Source organism: Quercus robur, chromosome 5 (genome assembly GCF_932294415.1).
Source record: "Quercus robur chromosome 5, dhQueRobu3.1, whole genome shotgun sequence".
In the NCBI taxonomy this organism is placed as follows: Eukaryota; Viridiplantae; Streptophyta; class Magnoliopsida; order Fagales; family Fagaceae; genus Quercus; species Quercus robur.
This window is the reverse complement of record NC_065538.1, coordinates 28,917,494-28,929,944: the sequence shown is the minus strand read 5'-3', so window position 1 is coordinate 28,929,944 and position 12,451 is coordinate 28,917,494. Positions and strand designations below refer to the sequence as shown.

At 40.1% G+C, this 12,451-nt stretch overlaps 1 pseudogene; it reads left to right on the top strand.

Moving 5' to 3' along the window:
• The first annotated feature begins 8,381 nt into the window (after positions 1-8,381).
• LOC126728070 (uncharacterized) lies at positions 8,382-11,587 on the top strand (annotated as a pseudogene).
• The last annotated feature ends 864 nt before the right edge of the window (positions 11,588-12,451 follow it).

The following is a 12,451-nucleotide window of genomic DNA, read 5'->3' as shown; positions in this document are numbered from 1 at the left end:
AGCCCCATGATGATGCTTTGGTGGTCACGCTCAAGATTGAGGGGTCTGACGTGAAGAGGGTGATGGTGGACCAAGGCAGTGGTGTGGAGATTATGTACCCCAACCTATACAAGGGGCTGAATTTGAGACCCGAGAATTTAGCAGCCTACGATTCTCCTTTGGTGAGTTTTGGTAGGAAGATTGTCATTTCAAAGGGTTAGATTAGACTACCCATACAGACTGGTTTAGAAGTGGTGGAGGTGGATTTCATCGTGGTGGACGCTTATTCCCCCTACACGGCCATTGTGGCCAGACCCTGGCTTCATGCCCTAGGAGCCGTCTCCTCTACTTTGCACCAAAATGTGAAATATTTGTCGGAGGGCCAGGTTAAAGAGATCCTTGGAAGTCAATCCACGGCTAGGCAATGCCTAGTGGCTGCCAATTTACATCAGCTCGAGGATGAGTCCTTGGCTTCTACAGAAAAGGGCTTATAGCAATCAAAAACTCTGGTGTTGCTTATCAATGAACCAGTTGAGGAGGCAAAATGTGAAGATTTAGAAAAGGTTGTTATTGGTGATGATCCGGAGAAGTTCTTTTAGATCGAGGCTTAGATACCTCCTCAGGAGAAGGAAGAGTTGAAAGAGTTTCTTAAGAGAAACGTTGATGTGTTAACGTAGAATGTTTATGAGGCTTTAGGGGTGGATTCAAACTTCATCTGTCATCATTTGAATGTTAATCTATCTGTCGCCCTTAAAAAGCAACTACCTCGGCGCTAATCCAAGGAGCATTCTGATGCTGTCAAGGATGAGGTGACAAAGGTTAAACAAGCTGGGGCCATTAAGGAGGTTTTTTACCCTGAGTGGCTAGCCAACACTGTGGTGATGAAGAAGAAAAATGGGAAGTGGCCAGTGTGTATAGATTTCACAGACTTGAACAAAGCCTGTCCAAAAGATCCCTTTCCTATGCCTTAAATAGACCAGTTGGTAGATGCAACAGTAGGCCATCATCGGATGAGTTTCTTAGATGCCTTCTAATGATACCATTAGATACCATTGGCCTTGGAAGATCAGGAGAAGATGACTTTTGTCACTCCCACTGGAAACTACCACTTCAAAGTGATGTCCTTTGGTTTGGAAAATGCAAGGTCTACCTATCAGAGGATAATAACCACGATGTTCAAGTCACAATTGGGCAAGAATATTGAGGTCTACATAGATGATATGGTGGTGAAGAGTAAGGTGGTGTCTGAGCATGTGAAAGACCTCGGAAATATTTTTGAAATTATGAGGAAACACAAGCTGCGCCTTAATACTTCCAAGTGCTCTTTTGGTATGGGATTAGGCAAGTGTTTGGGCTACATGGCCATTCATCGTGGAATTGAAATCAATCCTGACCAAGTTAAGGCAATTAACAATCTTCAGCCACCTCGGAATCCCAAGGAGGTCTAGAAGCTAATAGGGATGATTGTCTCCTTGAACCAGTTCATTTCTAGATCAGTGGATAGATGTAGACCCTTCTTACTATTGATGAATAAATGGAAAGGATTTAAGTGGACAGAGGAGTGTGCCTTGGCTTTTCAGCAACTCAAGGAATACCTCTCTCGGCCACCTATCATGTCCAGTCTTGAAGTGGATGAGGTTCTGTTTGTTTACATTGCTGTAGCCCCACATGCGGTAAGCTTGGTGTTGGTGCGAGTTAATAGTGGTGTACAAAGGTTAGTTTATTATGTGAGCAAGTCACCACATGAGGCCGAGGTCCGTTATCTACCATTGGAGAAGGCCATTTTGGCAGTGGTACCTGCTACACGTAAACTTCCTCATTACTTCCAGGCACACACAATTGTTGTCCTAACTCAGTTTCCATTCAGATCTATACTTTGAAGTGCTGATTATACGAGGAGGATTGCTAAATGGGGGACAACCTTAGGAGCTTTTGACATCAAATACATGCCTCGTACCTCTGTCAAGGGTCAAGTCCTCGCAAATCTGGTAGCAGAATTTGTTGAATCCCCATTGGAAGTAGAAGTAGAGAAGCAAGGCATGGATGGAAAATCAGTTAGCATGATCTCTTTGCAAGATCCTTTACCCTGGAGAGTACACGTTGATGGCGCAGCAAATTAGAGAGGACCTGGAGTAAGGCTAGTTCTAGTATCTCTTGAGAAGATCACCATTGAGAAATATTTGAGATTGGATTTCTCGGCCACAAACAATGAGGCTGAGTATAAGGCCCTATTAGTAGGAATGACCATGGTTCAGAAAATGGGTGGGAAAGCAGTAGAGATGTTCTCGGATTCGAGGCTGGTCGTAGGCCAAGTGAAAGGGGAGTTAGAAGCTAGGGAGGTGAGAATGCAGGAATATTTGAATCAGGTTAGGCACTTGCAAGCAGGTTTCGAATGTTTTAACTTGATGCATATCCATAGTAGTGGAAACACACATGCAGATTCCTTGGCTATTCTTGCCACCTCCTCGGCACAAGATTTACCTCAACTCATACTTGTTAAGAACTTATGCAAGCCTGCTGTGGCAAAAAACGACATGGTCCAGATCCATCAAATCAGGGTAGGGCCACTGGATGGATCCTATAGCGTTATTCCTTAAAGAGGACATCTTGCCTAAGGAGAAGTTAGAAGTTGAGAAAGTGCGAAGAAAGGCTCCTTGGTTTTGGCTATCTGAGGATCATAAGTTGTACAAATGCTCCTTTTTTGGACCATATTTGCTGTGTATACATGCTGAAGCATTAGAGTTATTGCTGGAGGAACTGCATGAGGGAATCTGTGGAAGCCACACAAGAGGTAGATCTTTGTCTCACCGAGCCCTTACTTAAGGATATTGGTGGCCAGGCATACAAAAAGAAGCGCAGGAATATGTTAAAAAGTGTGACCAATGCCATAGATTTGCACCAAACATTCACCAACCAGGAGGAGTCCTCGATCCTCTTTCTAGCCTTTGGCCATTTGCTTGATGGGGCTTGGATATTTTAGGTCATTTCCCTAAGGTAGCAGGAGACAAGAGGTATCTATTGGTTGGTACAGATTATTTCACCAAGTGGGTTGAAGCTGAGTCATTAGCAAATATCAAGGATATGGATGCTAAGAAATTTGTTTAGAAAAACATCGTTACTCGATTTGGGATCCCTCATACCCTCATCTAGGATAACGGCCTTCAATTTGATAGCAAGACCTTCAGTAGGTACTGTTTTGATCTGTGAATTACAAATAGATATTCCACCCCGACTTACCCCCAAAGGAACGGATAGGCCGAGGTTGTCAATAAGGTTATAATGAATGGACTCAAGAAGAGGTTGGATGATGCGAAGGGAAAATGGGTGGAAGAGTTGTCACACGTCCTTTAGACATACCGGATTACATCTCACCGGTCAACAGGAGAGACTCCTTTTTCAATGACGTATGGGGCCGAGGCTGTCATTCCTTTGGAGAGTGGATTCCCAACACTGAGAATGAGTTCCTTCACTCTGAACAACGTTGATAAGCTGTTAGGGAATAGCTTAGATTTAATTGAGGAAAGAAGAGAAAATGCAATGGTCCAATTGGCCTATTATCAACACCAACTCAAGCAAGGATATGATGCCAACATGAAGTTAAGACCTTTAGCACCAAGAGACTTAGTGTTAAGAAAAGTTTTGGGTATTGCTAAGAACACAGCTTAGGGAAAGTTGTGGCTTAATTGGGAAGGACCATATCGCATCACTTCAGTGGCAGGAATAGGTGCATATTATTTGGAAGATCTAGATGAAAATACTGTACTCTATCCCTGGAATGTAAACAACCTGAGAAGATATTATTATTAATGAAAGCAGTCTTTGCCATGTTTATGGTTTGTCATATTATTTGTCATGCGTTTCATTATCTATCTAAGTATTAAACAGAACCTAAGCTATGCCTGGCTCCTCGGACCACAAGTTTTGGGGAAATTAATATCTATTGACATCTATCTAAGTATTAAATAGAACCTAAGTTATGCCTGGCTCCTTAGACCATAAGCTTTGGGGGAATTAATATCTATTGACATCTATCTAAGTATTAAACAGAACTTAAGCTATGCCTGGCTCCTTAGACCATAAGTTTTGGGGAAATTAATATTTATTGACATCTAAGTATTAAACAGAATCCAAGCTATGCCTAGCTTCTTGGACCACAAGTTTTGGGGAAATTAATATCTATTGACATCTATCTAAGTATTAAACAGAGCCTAAGCTATGCCTGGCTCCTCGAACCACAAGCTTAGGGGAAATTAATATCTATTGACATCTATCTAAGTATTAAATAGAACTTAAGCTATGCTTGGCTCCTCGAATCACAAGTTTAGGGGAAATTAATATCCATTGACATCTATCTTAGTATTAAACAGAACCTAAGCTATGCCTGGCTCCTCGGACCACAAGTTTTGGGAAAATTAATACTTACTAACATCTATCTAATCATCAAACATGACCTCAGTTATTGGATTCCTCGGACCATTCACTTTGGGTAAGTTGATACTTTATAGCATTTTCCTAACTATCAAACAAAACTTCATCATGCTTGGGTCCTTGGACCACCTATCTTAAGTAAGTTAGCTCTTTCTATTGATTGTTTAAGTGTCTGATGAAATCAGCCATCTTGAATGATAGAGATTTATTATAACAACATACCCCAGTGGATGCCCATGAGCGTCACTTAAAGTATTTGCAGGCATACTTGCATCAGCTTAAAAAATTAATTATTCATCTTTACATTTACTGATCAGAATGGGACCAAGTAAGTTTAAACCTGTATATAGACAGTATTATTGTATGTACCCTTGAAGTTAAAATTATGCTTCGCCGAGATGATGGGTTTTATGGATTTAACCAGTTTTATTGCTGACCATACAAGAGAGGGTCACTTTTCTGTTACTTATATAGATTAATGAGAAGAGTTTTGCCTCATTACTGTATTTATTAAGTATTAGATAAAATAGAAATTATGTTAACACCAATATGAGAATCATTGAGGTAAAGAATATATGCATAACTTTCATTAACTAAAACCTTAAAGCAAGGTAGATTGAGTACAAAAGGATTAACTTGGTTACAAAGTTTGAGAGCTGAAACAGGATTTCCAAGTAACACAAAAAGAAGAACTGCACAAAAATCTATTTCTTTTTTATTATAATTTTTTCCTCGAGAGGGCCTTTGACAGGCTGAGTGGATGCTGCTTCTGAGGCCTCGAGGCCCTTGTTTGTTTGATCATCCTTGGGAACCAAAGGAAGAGAGGCTAGTACAATCTCCATCTTTTTAGGAGCTTCTTTCTCAGGAGGAGGATCCTGGACAGCAGCTGAGGGCTTCATTGCATCAGGGGCCACTCCCTGGTTTGCATTTTTTTTTTTTTTTCCGTAACCCCAAGCTACTTGGCCTCTGTAGAGGGGTTGTCAGAAGCAGTTGGAGCATTGTTTGTACTGGCTTTGCCTACTCCTGCTACCTCAGAGCTGGTGTCAGTCCTAGAGCCAGATGGAACAGAAGCTCGGATGGCGGGGGGTAGTAAATATTCTCTGCCCTCCTAAGTATAGATGAAGCCTCAACCCCAACCTAATTGAGAGCTTCAATCCACACCTAGGAGCAGCAATTTCTATACACCCTCGAGACCTCGGCCCTAAGGGCTACCTTGATCTCTGCCACTCCTATATCATATCTATCTTGCTCGGCTTGCTCCCGAGCCCTCTCTGCTTCCTCTCGAGCCCTCTCTGCATCATCCCCAGCCTTCTTGGTTTCCTCCAACTTTTTCTTGAGGGTAGTGATCTGGGCTTTAGAGGCAGATAGCTGATCCTCAACGTTGCGTCGGAGCACTCGTTGGCTCTCGGCTTGCCTCTCAGCACTGTCTAAAGCCGATGCAATACTTTTTCTCTCCCTCTCTTCCTCAAGCAGTTTGTTCTTGAGATCCTGAATGCTTTTCTCAGCAACACTAAAGGCCTCCACAGTTACGTGGCGCTTGCCTTCCTCGTCTTTCATCTATTTGTGACAGGAGTTGGCTACTTCTTCCCCCCTAAATGTGGCTTGAACAGCCTGCCAAGAAAAAGAAACAAAAATTAAATAAAGAGAAGAAAGTAAACAGTGAAGAAAGACTAAAATGCTAAGTTAAGACTTACCATGCCCAAGTATCTCTTCAAACTAAGGAAGACCTCACACCTCTTTAGATTCCTCAACTCGGTCATGTCATCAGGGAACAACAGAGCCTGCTCCACCGCGTTGGCCACATAGCCAGCCTTCCTTCCTTGGTAGTCCCTAATGGAGGCATTGGCCAACAGAGGAGCCCCATCCTTCTGCAGGAGGTGCAGTTGGAAGATCACTCCTCTCAACACCCTTCTACCCAATTTTGGATAGCTTGGCCGCTCTTTGGGCCTCGTCCTCCTAAGAGGATTGAGTTCTTCCAACTTTCACCACCTCTTTACCTTTGGGCTCCCTCTTCCTTTTAAGGTCAGCAGGTTCAAGTCGGAGGGGCAAGGCAGCGCAGATGGGGGGGGGGGGTAGGAAGTTTAGCCTGGGGTGCCTTCCTAGGCGCATTCCCCCCTGGTTGGGCTTCCAATAGTTCTTGTAAGGTGGCCCTTGGCTTGCGTTGGATGCCCATGTCATTTGGAATGGAAGAAGTTGCTTGTTATTGGCTGGATTGGACTAGAAAAGAGTGGCCGAGATCACTCAGTGTATTCTCTGGAGATAAGGGTTGGCTGAACACCTCAAAATTGTCCTCGGAATCGGACAATTCAACAACCTCTCCTTCTTCTGTTTCTTCTTTTTCTTTCTCTTCTTTCTCTTCCTTGACAATTGGACGGGAAGAGGAGGCTCCTACTTTAGGTATGCCTTCCGATATAGGGGTTGTAAGGTGGACACCTTCTGGGATTGGACCACTAGCTAGGAAGCCCGGGGCAACAACATTGATCCTTTGCAGTCGAGAGTCTTTAGACTTAATGACACACTTGGGTGTCTAGAAGCTCTTGGATATGGGATCGTAGTTGAGGATGAGGTGAGCAGCACTGAGTTGACCATCATTGTGGACGAATACCTCGGCCTTTAAGATTTTGTTTAAGCTGGCTTGATTTACAAGGTGGAAGTTGGGCATGGCCGAGTGTGGATCTGCAAAACCAACAAGAAAAATAGAAGGACATCATTAGCAAAACATAACTCAAAGGAAATTTCAAGTATGAACACAAGTTAAAGAAAAATCAAAAAGGTATGATTTTGAGTTTAAGAATCTAACCCTAGAGCCCCACCTGATTCTCCTTCCCTCATTGGACAAGGTAGGCCATCATGTCATTCCCCTGATAGTATCAAAAAGTCCTTTTTTAGGCCTTTGTTGGACTCTGGGAGGCATTGAATAAGCCTAACCTCGGGGTACCTAGAATTTAGGTAATACCTCTGTCCGATTAGGTGGTGGAGGTTGTAAACCTAGTTGACATCATGATGGGTAAGCCTTAAACCCATCTTTTCGTTAAGGATGTCTATACTCCCCAGGATCCTAAACATGTTGGGGGCGTACTGGGTAGTGGCTAACTTATGGGCCCTAAGGTAATCTCTAATCACGGTACCCATAGGGACTTTCATCCCTCCTTCTATGAAAGCTACCATGGGGATAACTACCTCTCCTTCTTTTCTGTCCTCAAAGCACTACCATTCCTTACAATACCTAATGGCTACCCCTGGAGGAATCCTATATTGGGCTCTGAAGTTCTCTAACCCCTTCTTGGAATCTACCAAGTAAGCAAATCTACCCATTTTTTTAAAGAGAAATTTGAAGGAATTTAGAAGATTGAGAGAAGAAAGAAGAGCCGAGGAGGGAAGGATGCAAAGAAAGGAAAAATGTGTGGAAAAATAAAGTGAAAGTGTATACGAAAAACTTACAGGAAAAAGAAAGTCTCTCCTCGGACAAGCTCTGGGTTTTTGAAAGTGCACGAGTGTGTTAGGTAAATTCACAGGTTTAGTGTATGTACACAAGAATGAAGTGAATGTGAAGATGAAGTGAGAGATTGATTTAAATGGTATTTATATCAAAGGAAGGGTTGCTAGCGGGAAAATTCTTGCCCAGTTCCCAGCAGAATCCTCAGCCGTTGGATCTGTATCACATTGTAGAATGTGGGAGACATGGATCTGTAAAAATTTAATGAATGCGTGTCTCGGATGCCGAAGCATCAGGAGCGTGCCTTAGGTAGTTAAAAAGGCACTTGCCCAGTCAAAAAGTAAGACATGATAAGCTCAGGGCGATCCTAAGAACATCAAAATCCTTCTTCCTTCTCGAGGAGCCAGAAAGCAAAATTTTGAAGGGCTATTGTAGGGGCGGAAAGCCCAAGAATACATGTCCACATATGTATTGGGCTTGGGGCCTAATTCGTGGGCCTTAGTGGTTCGAGGATTAGTAAATAGTAACATAAGGACCTATGGTAGAAGGTGGAGAGGTAAAATCTAATCATGATCACCCCGAAGAGGTTCGAGGAGGAACATCACCTCGGAGGAGCAAAGCCGAGGTCAGGGGTTGCGGTCTGCCATCATGAGCAACCTTCCAGATTGTTCTACGGATAAAGATAAAAAATTAGGAAGGAACAAGATAGAAGGAAGCTACAAATATCTAAGGAAAAACTGCTACCATCGCATTGAATGCACCCCAGCTAATTCTCTGACCGCATTAATGAAGAAGTGATCCCTGAACAGTGATTTTCAGCCTTATAACTACAACCCAAAGACTTTAGGAAGGGGTTGATGGGACAAGAACCAATTCCAAGGATCTGATCTGCACATGAAGGGTGGAGATGATAAGGGAGGATGGTATAAAACAAGATGGATACGCTAAGAAAGGGGATAAAAAATTTGTAAGAGAAAGCACAATAGCAGTTTGAACCGTCTGTGTAACCTTTTTTCAATCAATATATATTAGAACAGACTTTCTTGGATTGTGCCGAGGACAAATTTATTCATAAAAACCCAGTCCATATTTGTTTGATTGTTAATAAAACCCAAGCTAACTGTTGTCCCATTCATTAGAGCCTCGTTTTCCAATCCACTTTCTACAAATTCATTGTATAGGGCTTATTGGGCTTGAACCTAATCATACCCAAGACCCCAACACGCCCCCCTACATAATGTAATAACTATTCATATGGTTTAGCTATTATTTAGTTAGTTATTTTTACACTATATGAAATAGTCATTCCTTATGAATAGCTATTTTCAAAATGAAAAATAGCTATTGTTCTTTAAAAAAACTTGTAGTAGCTATTCTTTAGTAAGTGCAATAATTTCTAAAAGTAATATATATTCAAATTAACAAACTTGCCCTATACAAGTAACAATTATAAAAATAAAAAATCATAAAAAAATAATTCATTTCTCTCTCAATTAAAAAAAAAATTATTTTTAAAGAAAAATAATTGTTTGAGTAAGATATTTCATAAAATAAATCTTAAGTTATATTTTAATGTTACAACTCATAACCAAACTTATGAACATATTTAGTTATTCTATTACAACACATTTTATTCTCAATAAAAAATATTACAATTCTTGTTGTAAACTTCATTCAGTGTACTAAACATGCCTTTAGTGGTAGGCTTATGTAAAAATAATTGTCAACCATTTACAACTTGCCAACAACAAATTGCAAAAATAAAAATTAAAGAGAGTGAAATTTTGTGTCAATAGCAAAGTTGATAAGAGGAACAACAAATTGCAAAAATAAAGAGTTTGGTAGTGGATTTAATTAGAGACTCAACTCTTCTGTGCTCTGCATTAACTCCTGTACTGGTCATAACACCTCTCTTTAAATCCACTAGCTAGCCACTACCACCACCCCAAGAGCAAGAAGCTTAAGCAGTTAAGCTCATGAGAAAAAGCAAAGAGAAAAAAAGAGTTTTCACTTCTTAGACAGAGAGACAGGTGTGGAGGGGATAGATCATAGGATTGTGAGAGCCAATGGCATCAAAATGCACATAGCAGAAAAAGGACAAGGCCCAGTAGTACTATTCCTCCATGGCTTCCCTGAGCTATGGTACTCTTGACACCACCAGATTCATGCTTTGAGCTCACTTGGATACCATGCTGTAGCACTAGATCTCTAGGACTTCGTTGACACTGAAGCACCAACTTCCATCACCAGCTACACCTGCGATCACATTGTCAATGACCTTGTTGCTCTCATTGACTCTCTGGGTGTGGAGCAAGTGTTTCTTGTGGCACATGATTGGGGAGCCATCATGGGTTGGTACTTGTGCTTGTTTAAGCCTAAAAGAGTGAAGGCATTTGTGTGCCTTAGTGTTCCATTCATGCCAAGGAGTCCACAGATGAAGCCAATGGATAGAATGTGAGGTTTCTTTGGAGATGACTACTATATATGCAGATTTCAGGTTCTTGTTTTGTTAACATAACCAGAGTTGGCTTCTTGTATGCTTAAATGATCATGTTTTAGTATAAAATCTTATTTGTTTAATCCCATTTACCTCTTTGGTACCTATTTTCTATGAAATAGCTGAAACAGTTTGGTAAGCATGCTTGTTTGATTCGAGCAAAGGCTCTCTAAGTCACATTATAATTATTTGCTTTGCTATGATTCTTGCTCAAGATTTTTAGGCTTAGACTTTAGTACACGTTACATTCCAAGTTATAAAAGGCTAATCTTGGACTTTGAAAATTGAAAACCAAAACTTGGTAGCTAATATCTTATATCGCCACCCAATTTTACTTCGATATTTCCATGTGTTGCAGGCACCAAGAGAAATTGAAGCTGAGATTGCTGAATTACGTACAACAAATGTACTCAAGACCATTTTCTCAATTTGAAAACCAGGCCCACCCTACTTCCCTAAAGGAAATGCATTTGGAATCCGTACCAATGCTTCAATTTCCTTGCCCTCTTAGCTTTCAGAAGAAGAGCTTACTTATTATGTCACAAAATTTGACCAGAAAGGCTTCACTAGAGGATTGAACTACTACCAAGAAATTGACCAGTATGTTACAAACTTAATGAAAATGTTTCAAAATCTAAATATCAAAACATTTCTTATGCTTAAGACTTGATATTTAACAAATTCTAGGTGCCCATTTCAAGTTTAAGGGTTTTAATTCTTAAATCCAACTATGTATAGAGAGTCATGTTTTTTAAAATGACTATATCTTAGATTTGTAATTTTAATATGAAACATGAGATTTATTCATTTCAAATGGAGTTGATCCTCTTCCAAGACGCTAACCTAGCTCATTTTTAATCAACAAAAGAACCAAAATTTTGGGCTCACATCAAATATAAGCATGAAAACTTAAATCTTGGCCTTCCTTAACATTAAATGTCCCAGTACTTTGATATTCATAAAACAAATGTTTGATAATTGCTTCTGATTATTGCAGAAACTGGGAGGTCACAGAAAAATGGACCGGAGTGCAAGTGAAGGTACCTATGAAGTTCATAGTGGGGGATTTGGACATGGTGTACACCACCCTGGGTACAAAGGAATACGTACACAATGGTGATTTCAAGAAAGATGTGCCATTTTTGGAGGAAGCTGTTGTGATGGAAGGGGTGGGTCACTTCATCAACCAAGAAAGAGCAGAGGAAATCGATTCTCACATCTATGACTTCATTAAGAAGTTCAAATAAATTCTGTTAGTAATTTGTGCACTGTTTCTATGGGTTCATTAGGATTTCAATCTGTCACCTCTAGTGGCACTAAGCTTGGTGGTTGAATAGACCTTGTCATATGATCTACAAGGTTGCTTTATTAAGTATGAATTTCTGCTTGAATATCTATTTCTTTACAGTTATTTCATTATTATTGAGAAGCACATATTGGTACATGGATTCCCCAAATCCCAGTTATTCATGGATGGTTAAAATTTGAATTTAAATTGTTGTTTTAAGACTCACTGAGTGTGTGTGCAAATTACTAGTAAAAAGAATTATATAGTTATTTTTGTAGAAGTGGAAGTTGAATGGAAGTAGATAGGAGCTTTTGAAAGAAGCCAAAAGACTTTCATTAATAAAAAAATAAAATAACATAACCAAAAGGCTATGCAAGAATCAAATAATGGCAAAATAGAGATTTCTTGCTTGTCATGTCCCAATTATTGTTGGATTTAAGTGCAAAAGCCTAAGTAAATATAATGGGGGTCTAAATGCATTAAACACCAATTAAGCCGTATTAATATTTTAGACCCCATAAAATAGGTTTGGCTTATCTCCCGTACTTTTTTTTAAAAAAAAAACTCTTTTTGTTTTAATAAAAAACTGTCACATCACCCATTAACTAAATAAAATGTAGAAATTAAAACTCACTATCACTTGTTATTGTATATTTAAAACAAAAGAACATGTCCAATTAAAAAAATACTAGAGATAAGCCAAACTCCCCATGGAATCAGAAATTTGTGGAAATTCTGCGCTCATAATGTGCATTGCACTCATTTTGTATGTGACACTTATTTAGGACAAGATTATATAACCTAAATGAATTAGAATGCCATC